Genomic DNA, 11,076 nt, shown 5'->3' with positions numbered 1-11,076 from the left:
TCATGAATGTAGGTGTGTCCAAAGGAAAATGAGATGAGGTGAATAGTGCATACTTGTGGCATTGTAGGCTAGGTCACATTTATGAGGGAAGGATTCAAAAGTTGCTAAAGGATGGATATCTAGATCCATTCGACTATGAGTCATATGCAACTTGCGAGCTTTGCCTTCATGGAAAACTGACCAACTCTACATTTAGTAGAACTAGAGAGAGAGCCACTGAGCTATTGGAACTCATACATAGTGATATATGTGAACCCATGTCAACTCATGCCATTGGTGGTTACTCCTACTTCATTATCTTTACTAATGATTTCTCAAGATATGGATATGTGTACTTAATGAAGTATAAATTCGAAGCCTTTGAGAAATTCAAAAAGTATAAGAATGAAGTGGAGAACTAGACTGAAAAGAGTATCAAGACTCTTCGATCAGATTGAGGAGGTGAGTACTTAAGTATAGAGTTTACCTAGTTCCTTAAGGACCATGAGATTCTATCCTAATGGACACATTCTTATACACCTCTACTCAATGGTGTGTCTGAAAGGAGGAATCATACGCAATTAGACATGGTACGATCCATGATGAGTTTCACTGACTTACCCATCTCATTTTCGAGATATGCCCTAGGGATCGTAACTTACCTTCTGAACAGAGTTTCAACTAAGTGGTAGTGTCTACATCATTTGAAAGATGGAAAAAGAAGAAGCACGATCTTCAGGTTGTTAAGATTTGGGGCTGCCCTGCCCACGTTAAAAGACACAACCCCAATAAGTTGGAATCAAGGACGAAGCAATGCAAGTTTGTGGGATACCCTAAGGAAACTTGTGGGTATTATTTCTATCATCTCGAGAACCAAAAGGTCTTTGTAGCCAAGAGAGTGATGTTCCTTGAGAAGGAATATATTCTTGGTGAAGATAGTGGGAGCATGATAAAGTTGAGAAAGGTTGGAGAACCTAGCTCAAGCGCTACTCTACAGCCCGAGTCTATTCAGGTACCTAATACACAAGTTCCAACTTTACATAGATCTGGCAGAGTATCCCATCCTCTTGAGAGATATGTGAAAAATATTAGAGGAGAGGATATTGAGGACATTGATCCTCAGACCTATAAGGAGGCTATTATGAGTATAAACTCTAGGAGGTGGTAAGAAGCCATGAATTCTGAGATGGATTCTATATACTCCAATAAGGTTTGAAACTTAGTTGATGTGCTCAAAGGCATTGTACCCATCGGTTGCAAGTGGATCTTTAAGAAAAAGATTGGAGTAGATGGAAAGGTAGAGACCTATAAAGCAAGGCTGGTGGCTAAGGGTATCGTCAAAGGTAAGGTGTTGACTATGACGAAACCTTCTCACCCGTAGCAATGCTAAAATCTATCCGAATTCTATTAGCTATTGCAGCACACTATGATTATGAAATCTAGCAGATGGATGTGAAAACCACATTCCTCAATGGGAACCTCGAGGAGGTGTAGATGATACAACCCGAGGGATTCGTATCCAAGGACTACCCAAATAAGGTGTGCCGATTGCTTAGATCCATTTATAGACTAAAGGAAGCTTTACGAAGTTGGAACATAAGATTTGATGAGGCAATCAGATCTTAAGACTTCATTAAGAATGAAGATGAGCATTGTATACAAGAAGGTAAGTGAGAGCGCTATCACCTTTTTGGTGTTATGTATGGATGACATCTTGATAATTGGGAATGATATAGGAATGCTATCTATAGTAAAGTCTTGGTTATCTAGACACTTCTCTATGAAGGACTTAGGGGAAGCATCCTATATCTACAGTAAAGGCTTGCCTCTCCTATTCTCCTCCCCCTCTCTATCTCAGAGCAGGCCTGGAGTTTTGAGGAGCGTTATTACAGCCCTATTATGTGGATCACTACTAGAGAGGCGGGTGCTTGACCTCCTTCACTCTCTCCTAGAGATCTGCAAGGATTTAAGGATATATGATCTCCTTAGGTAACACAATCTTTACTATACGTAGTTTTCTATTTCATGAATTTTGCACACTAATCTTCGCACGACGACGAACATGTCTTTGGGAATAGGAGATTTTGTTTTCTATTCTTCCGCTGCGCATGTGATGTCGCCCCCAAAGATTTCCCAACATATCATACACTATTGGGTATTGAATCTCCATCCAACTACTCAAGCCTCTTAGATTAGTGGATCTCTATCCAATAATCTCTCATTGGCTCTTATCGAATCTCATCTATTGGATCCAATAATTCAAGGGCTTCTTGGATATCCAATAAGATAGGAGCTCCAATGGATATCTCATATCCGAACCTCTATTCATCGCAATGCCTACTATATGTGTGTGACCCTCTAAGCCCAATATCGAGCTAGCCGTGAGTCATACCTTTTAGAACTCCTTCTAGCTCAGTGAATATTTGTCTGCATAATAGTTCACTCGACTCATCGACTATGGACATACTAGGCCACTATGTCGTAGTCCCCATATAATAAAGGGGAATCCAATTCATTCAACTTGTCTATCCTTAGTTACCGTGTACCTATAGTCTTTCATCCATCTAATATCCCAAAAACCGTATACCAGGCATAGTGTTGTCAGACCCATACAGTTTCTACTCGAGTCTTACTCTAATCAGATTCTCCTAGAGAACTCTTTCTCTTTTAATCCGAATGACTATGGCCAGGGATTTCTTTGAGCAAGAATACATGGGACATTCCTCTCATGACACCGAGAGTGGATGATCCTCTATTGACACTCAATAGTCCTCGTATGGATGGCTACCACTCACGAGGCTCGATTGTGCTAGATCTGGGACATCCAAAACTATAAGTCTGGTATCAAAGAGTGGAGCACTAATACAAGACATTCTTAGTGTCTCAAGTCTAAGGACCAAATACACCACTCGGACTACGGAATCGTTGTTTGACAATAACGCATCATCAACTATTTAGCATTTCGTAAGTGGATCAATCAGTAAACTCATTCTCTAATGAGCACTTGTACTATATCCTTAGTGTCCTCACACAAGCAGCTATAAGACCATGTGCATCCATCATATAGATGGGTATACAATACACTAGTATGTCTGGTTATCTCGATGTCTCTCTTGAATAACCTATGACCAGGATTATTTAGGATTTATGTTTAAAAGAGAATCGGTCTCATTATCATGTTCTCTTCATGATCCGATTCCAATTGCACAGATCCAAGGATATCACAATATATATATATATATATATATATATATATATATGTAATAAATAATATAAAGTGATAAATGTCAAAATATAATAAGCAAAAAGACTGCGTGTCAAGTCACACATGCCATCACTCACATGAGTAGCTTACAGGGCACATATAACTAGCAATCTCCTACTTGACCTAAAGCCTATCACTTGTGTGTTTGATCCCCATCAGAACCCTGTGATGCTCAAAGACAATATAAGATGACGACTTTGTTAGTAGATCTGAAATGTTATCTTCGGATAAAACTCTTTCCACTACTACATCTCCTAGGGTCACGATCTCTCTGATCAAGTGGAACATCCTCAGAACATTTCTGATGAGGCTTGGGTTCCCTCATTGGAGCAATTGCCCCATTATTGTCACAACATAAGGAATCGGTTCCTTACTGCCTGGCATAACCCCTAGATCTATGATGAACTTCTTCATCCAGACTCCCTCCTTTGCTGCCTATGCGGTCGAGTCAGTAGTAGTATCTTGCTTGGAACTCTTCCAACACACTGCTCCTCCATTCTAGGCGTACACATACCCCAAATTTGACTTGCTCTCATCGACATCGGATTGAAAAATTGAGTACGTGTAGCCTTCAACCCTGAGGCTATTACCTCCATATAGTATTAAAAGATCCTTAGTGCTTCTTAATTACTTAAGGATACACTTTATTGCATTCTAGTGCTCCAAGCCTAGATCCACCTAATATCTACTTGTGACACTCAGAGCATGCACTATATCAGGCTTGGTACATAGCATGACATACATGATAGATGTTAGGATCGAGAGCACTAAGAGGGGGGGGTGAATTAGTGCAGCGGATATCTTTTAGCGATTAAAAACAAAAGCTGCGTTCGTTCGATAAAAATCAGTTTTGAAGCAAAAGCCGACTCAAAGATAACTTATGACTAAGTGCAGTTTACGTCTAAACGTAGTTTACGTCTAAACACAATTTATGTTTAAATGCAGTTTGCGTCTAAACGCAGTTTTACGTCTAAACGCATATTTACGTCTAAACGCAGATTTACGTCTAAATGCAGATTTACGTCCAAACTCAGTTTACGTCTAAAATGTAGTTTTACGTTTAAACGTAGTTTACGTCTAAACGTAGTTTTACATCTAAAACGCAGATTTATGTCTAAATGCAGATTTACGTCTAAACGCAGATTTACGTCTAAACGCAGTTTGCGTCTAAACACAGTTTGCGTCTAAGCGCAGTTTACGTCTAAACGCAGCTTACGTCTAAACGCAGTTTGCGTCTAAACGCAGTTTGCGTCTAAGCACAGTTTTCGTCTAAACGCAGTTTGCGTCTAAACGCAGTTTGCGTCTAAACGCATATGACAGTTTGCAGTTCTAAATGAAATCAAGACGTAAACGTAAACTGCACAGAACCTTGTTCGTAAAAGCGCAGAAGACAGTTTGCAATTGTAAATGAAATCAAGACGTGAACGTAAACTGCACAGAACCTTGTCCGTAAAAAAGGCGCAGAAGATAGTTTGCAGTTGTAAGTGAAATCAAGACGTAAACGTAAACTGCACAGAACTCATTCGTAAAAGCGCAGAGAGACAGTTTGCAGTTTGTAGATGGAATCAAGACGTAAACGTAAACTGCACAGAATTCGTTCGTAAAAGCGCAGAGAGCAGTTTGCAGTTTGTAAATGGAATTAAGATGTGAACGTAAACTGCACAGAACTCGTTCGTAAAAGCGCAGAGAGCAGTAGCTATGTAGGAGGTTTGCAGTAATGATAAAGTGCTCAAAATAAACGCAAACCAGAGATTTAGAGTGGTTCGGTCAGTCTTGACCTACTCCACTTTTGGCTTCCTCCACCGGCGAGGTCACCGACGTCAACTAAGAGCCTTCCTTCAATAGGCGAAGGCCAACTACCCTCTTACAGATTCACTCCTTTTGACGGGCTCAGGAGACAACCCTTACAAATGTTTTCTCTCCTCTCTTTACAACTCAAACTTGAAGAACAGAAGGAGGAGGAAAACTAGCAGTTTTGAGCTCTAAGGACCACTGAAAAGATCAAGATTTCGGCTTATGTTCTTGCTCTTTCAGTGCTGAATGGGTGGGGTATTTATAGGCCCCAACCCAGTTCAAATTTGGAGCTCAAAACGATCAAATCCCGGAATTCCGGGATCAGGCGGTTGCACCTCCTGACTGGAGAGGTTGCACCGCCTGGCAGAGCTCGAAGACCGAGCTCAGGCGGTGCCACCTCTCTGCCAGGGAGGTTGCACCGCCCAGTCTTGCTCGAAGACTGAGCTCAGGCGGTGCCACCTCTCTGTTAGGGAGGTTGCACCGCCCTGTCTTGCTCGAAGACTGAGCTCAGGCGGTGCCACCTCTCGGCTGGAGAGGTTGCACCGCCCAGTCTCGCTGGGAGGCTTAGCCCAGGCGGTGCCACCTCCTGGCCTAGGCGGTTGCACCTCCTGGCACTATTCCAGATCACTGGTTGGGCTCCAAACTTGGCCCAAACCAGTCCGAATTCGGGCCCAATTGGCCCAAGATTAAGTTAATGGGATCACCTCCCATTTTCTAACTTAATCAACGTGCTAACTACGATTAGATCTAAGACAATTTCTGCAGCTTTGCTTCGGTGCGTCAATCGCTCCTTCCGGCGAGTTTCCGGCGAACTTCCGTCGATCATCCGATGAACCCTCGGTGATGCTCCTGCGGACTTCCGGCAAACTCCTGGACTTTGCGACGATCCACTTGGCAAGTTCCGACGAGCTTCACTTGGCAAGCTTTTGGACTTCTCGGATATGTTCTCGCAGAACCTCCGACGACCGTCCGAACTTCCGTCGAACTCTCGAACTTCCAACGTGATCATGAACTTGACTCCGGCGCAACTCCTGCTGCTTGTCTAACTTTCATCGTAGTTAATCCTGCACACTTAAAACAAAAACTTTGATCGAGACAATTAATCCTAAGCAATTAACCAAGTTGTCCGGCATGTCATTGGTCCCTCGACGCTTCGTCCGATTCTTCGGCGCATCGTCCTTTCCTGCAGCCTATTGCCCAATCGGCCTGTTGGCTCCGCAACTCCGATATCCTTGGCACAATACCCGCTCTTCTTGGCCCGATGCCCGAGTCCACGACCCGAAGCCTTCTATCGATACGTCGACCGATCCACCGGCCCGACGTCCAATCTTCTGACATGTTCCTCCGGCACAACATGATGTTCCTGCTTTAATTGTCTCATCCTGATCAAAGCATCCTGCGTCACTCAAAACGCAGATTAAATCATAAACATATATTAAGTAGTTTCATCATCAAAATACGAGATTCAACAATCTCCCCCTTTTTGATGATGACAACTACTTGATGACGGAGTTAACCTTAACTCCCGGAGTTTAAACAAACTCCCCCTATCAATATGCCATATTGATAGAACCTTGAATTCAAACTGAATTCAAGTCATTGCAATATTCATCATGAATACTTGCAACACGTCAACATGAACATATGCATAAACTTATGCATCACATGTCATGTCATCAACATACTTCTCCCCCTTTGTCATCAACAAAAAGGAGAAGTATCACAATCAAGTGTTTGTGATATTGGTTTAACTTATTGCATGAAAAACATATTATCAAGTTTTATCATCATGCAGTTTTGAAGCCAAAAAATTTAGCAAATGTTACATCATGCTTAGAATATTCAGGCTATCAAGTTTCAGATATGCAAGTTCTACAGTATACAAAATAGCACTTTTAGAACATGCAAGCTAGCAATTTAGAGATGTTCAAGAAAGCAACTCTTGCTTCTTGAGATATGCAAATTTGTCAAGTTTTGCTAGATGTGCAAGTTAGCATTTTTGCCTCTTGAGATAGGCAAGATAGCACATATGCTTCTTTTGAGATAGCAACTTTTCGCTTCTCTTTAGACTACAAGCTAGCAATTTTTACGATATACAAGTTTCACAATATACAAGCTAGCAAAAACTTCGAAAGCAAATGCAAGATAACTTTCTTGTGTAGGCTCATGATTATTGCTTCCTATTGTAATGTGCAGGTTGCAAGTCTTGCTTCTTGAGATATTCAAGATGGTGATGTTCAAGAAGACAACTTTTGCTTCTTGAAATAAGCAAGTTAGCAATCTTCGCTACTTAAGATAGGCAAGCTAGCAATCAAGTTTTTGCATCTTCTTGACTTGTGCAAGCTAGCTATCTCCCCCTTTGTCATTGTCAAAAAGAAAGGAAGAATACAGTTTTGTAGTTCTTTTTCCTTTTACAACGATTTCAAAATCATGACAAAGGATGAATAATCAAGTTATGAATGTCAAGACAATTTTTCATCATGAATATTTTATCATTGCATTATCATAAGTTGAAGTATTACATGCATAATATCATATCATCATTCATAATTACATTAATGTTTTAATATAGCAATTTCTTCTCAAAATGTGTAACTTAGCACTCATCATGATTTACATCATATGCAATACATCACATCATAATTAGAAAGCACAAGTATTGCATTCATAATTGCAAATCATAAATGTTTCATATCATGATGGTATCAATTTTGTCAAATTATATCCTACCATGCATGATCAATAACTCCTCATTTGTATTTCATGCATTATTTCATTTCATCTCATAAGGAATATCAAGAAAAGTTATTGGATGAGGAGATAAATATTTTATGAATACACGGAATTGTATAAAAATCATATCATAAGTGTTTCGTGTATTCATATTATCACATGAAGCATATTATCATTTTTGAGATTCATAACATGAATAACGTTATTACTATTTCATCAAAATCAATTTCGAGATTCACACAATATCATGAAATCATTAATCTCGATAAGATGGGAAAAGCATTTTCTTTTTAAGTGATTCTTTTAACACATCATAAAAAACTCATTCATAATTCAAGTGATTTACAAGATATCATAAATGAATTTATCACTTGTATTTCATCAAAATCGAGAACTCTAGAGATAGAAAATGATTGAAGCATTAATGCATGATTCATATTTAAAGTGTATCTTATGTCGTAAATACGAATCAAGCTTTTGTCAAATCTGAAATCATCCTCAAAATTACGTTCAATAAATTCATGTATGACAAGCATAGATTTATTGAAAAATCAATAAGATAGAGGATTACATTTCAAGTGTTCATCAATTGTAGCATTTCATCATATGGTAAGATATCAATGCGTAAAAGTGTGAAGCAAGATTTTGTTTGATATCTTGATACAGGGCATGATGTACATATTTCGAATATTTTAGCAAGTGTAGCATTGCATCACATGGTAAGATATCAGCTCGTATGATGCAAATTTTTGTTTGATATCTTGATACAGGGCATATAGCAATGATAGCAATCATATATTTCTTGGTGATGCAAGCATGGGATAATCATAGCATAGTGTTTATAGCATCAATTCATATATTTCTCCCCTTTTTTTTTAAGTGTTTCATCTTAAGTGATCAATTTCATGTTAGCATGCCTATTCATTTATGTCAAATGAAAACATGCATCAACGTTTAGGATCATGAAATGAATTTCATCATAAAACCATCAATCACAAAAATCATCATGTATAACTTTAAAATCTCAAATCTTTATTCTTATGTCAAAATCATACATCATATTTAACAAACAAAGACAAAGAAAAATATCAAGCCTTCCAGACAAAAGCCATGTATCGTCATTGAAAAGCAATATGAAAATCATCAAAATATACATTCTTGCTTCTCAAGCACATAAATAAGATTTAATCTCACTAGGTGTACAATCATTAGATTTCTATCTTGCATTAACATAAGACATGCAATTTTCATTATCATTTTCAAAATTACAAGCATGATCATATTTTTGCATTTTCATTATTAAATTATTAAAAATGTAATTTTCAAGAAAATTTAAAGAAAAAGAAAAATGCATCATGAAAAACATCATGTAATTTCGAAGTAAATTAAAGGCATTTTGATTACCTCAGCGTCGAAAGGCGTAAAGGCGTAGTTTGCCACCTCGCCTTTGTTGATTTTCTCCTCGTCTTCAGAGGAGCTCGATTCATCCCAATTTTTGTTCTTCTTCTTGCGTTCAAAGCAAGTAGTTCCGTTCTTTTTACTTTTTAATTTTTGTTTCATTTGTAGTTTAAGTTCACCATCACTTGAGCTTATGCTCGAGTGGTCTTCAAATGTCCTATGTCCCAAATCCTTCCTGTTCTTTGGAAGGTGGTTCTCAAGTTCTTTACGTGCATTGCACGTCATTTCATATGTGATCAATGAACCAATTAGTTCTTCAAGTGGAAATTGGTTCAAGTTTTTCGATTCTTGAATAGCAGTTACTTTTGAATCCCAAGTTTTAGAAAGTGAGCGCAAAACTTTGTTAACGAGTTCAAAATCCGAAAAGCTTTTACCAAGTGATTTTAAACCATTGACGACATCCGTAAAACGGGTGTACATGTCAACAACGGTTTCGCTTGGTTTCATATGAAAAAGCTCGAAATCATGCAGTAAAATATTAACTTTCGAGTCTTTGACTCTACTAGTTCCCTCGTGCGTGATTTCAAGTGTTTGCCAAATGTCAAAAGCTGTTTCGCACGTAGAAATCCGATTGAACTCATTTTTGTCCAAAGCACAAAATAAGGCATTCATAGCCTTTGCGTTTAAAGAGAAATACTTCTTCTCCAAATCCGACCATTCGTTCGTCGGTTTAGAGGGAAGTTGAAAACCGTTTTCAACGATATTCCATAAATCCAGATTTAGAGAAATCAAGAAAACTCTCATTCGAGTTTTCCAATAAGTGTAGTCCAATCCGTTAAAGAACGGTGGACGAAAGACCGAAAAGCCCTCTTGAAGAGCCATTTCTCTCGGGTGTAAATCCGAAATGAGAAAAACCCCGCTCTGATACCAATTGTTAGGATCGAGAGCACTAAGAGGGGGGGGTGAATTAGTGCAGCGGATATCTTTTAGCGATTAAAAACAAAAGCTGCGTTCGTTCGATAAAAATCAGTTTTGAAGCAAAAGCCGACTCAAAGATAACTTATGACTAAGTGCAGTTTACGTCTAAACGTAGTTTACGTCTAAACACAATTTACGTTTAAATGCAGTTTGCGTCTAAACGCAGTTTTACGTCTAAACGCAGATTTACGTCTAAACGCAGATTTACGTCTAAACGCAGATTTACGTCCAAACTCAGTTTACGTCTAAAATGCAGTTTTACGTTTAAACGTAGTTTACGTCTAAACGCAGTTTTACGTCTAAAACGTAGATTTACGTCTAAACGTAGATTTACGTCTAAACGCAGATTTACATCTAAACGCAGTTTGCGTCTAAACACAGTTTGCGTCTAAGCGCAGTTTACGTCTAAACGCAGCTTACGTCTAAACGCAGTTTGCGTCTAAACGTAGTTTGCGTCTAAGCGTAGTTTTCGTCTAAACGCAGTTTGCGTCTAACCGCAGTTTGCGTCTAAACGCAGATGACAGTTTGCAGTTCTAAATGAAATCAAGACGTAAACGTATACTGCACAGAACCTTGTTCGTAAAAGCGCAGAAGACAGTTTGCAGTTGTAAATGAAATCAAGACGTGAACGTAAACTGCATAGAACCTTGTCCGTAAAAAAGGCGCAGAAGATAGTTTGCAGTTGTAAGTGAAATCAAGACGTAAACGTAAACTGCACAGAACTCATTCGTAAAAGCGCAGAGAGACAGTTTGCAGTTTGTAGATGGAATCAAGACGTAAACGTAAACTGCACAGAATTCGTTCGTAAAAGCGCAGAGAGCAGTTTGCAGTTTGTAAATGGAATTAAGATGTGAACGTAAACTGCACAGAACTCGTTCGTAAAAGCGCAGAGAGCAGTAGCTATGTAGGAGGTTTGCAGTAATGATAAA

The sequence above is a fragment of the Musa acuminata genome, chromosome BXJ2-4 (genome assembly GCF_036884655.1).
Source record: "Musa acuminata AAA Group cultivar baxijiao chromosome BXJ2-4, Cavendish_Baxijiao_AAA, whole genome shotgun sequence".
Lineage (NCBI taxonomy): Eukaryota > Viridiplantae > Streptophyta > Magnoliopsida > Zingiberales > Musaceae > Musa > Musa acuminata.
Note: the sequence above shows the minus strand (reverse complement) of the source record.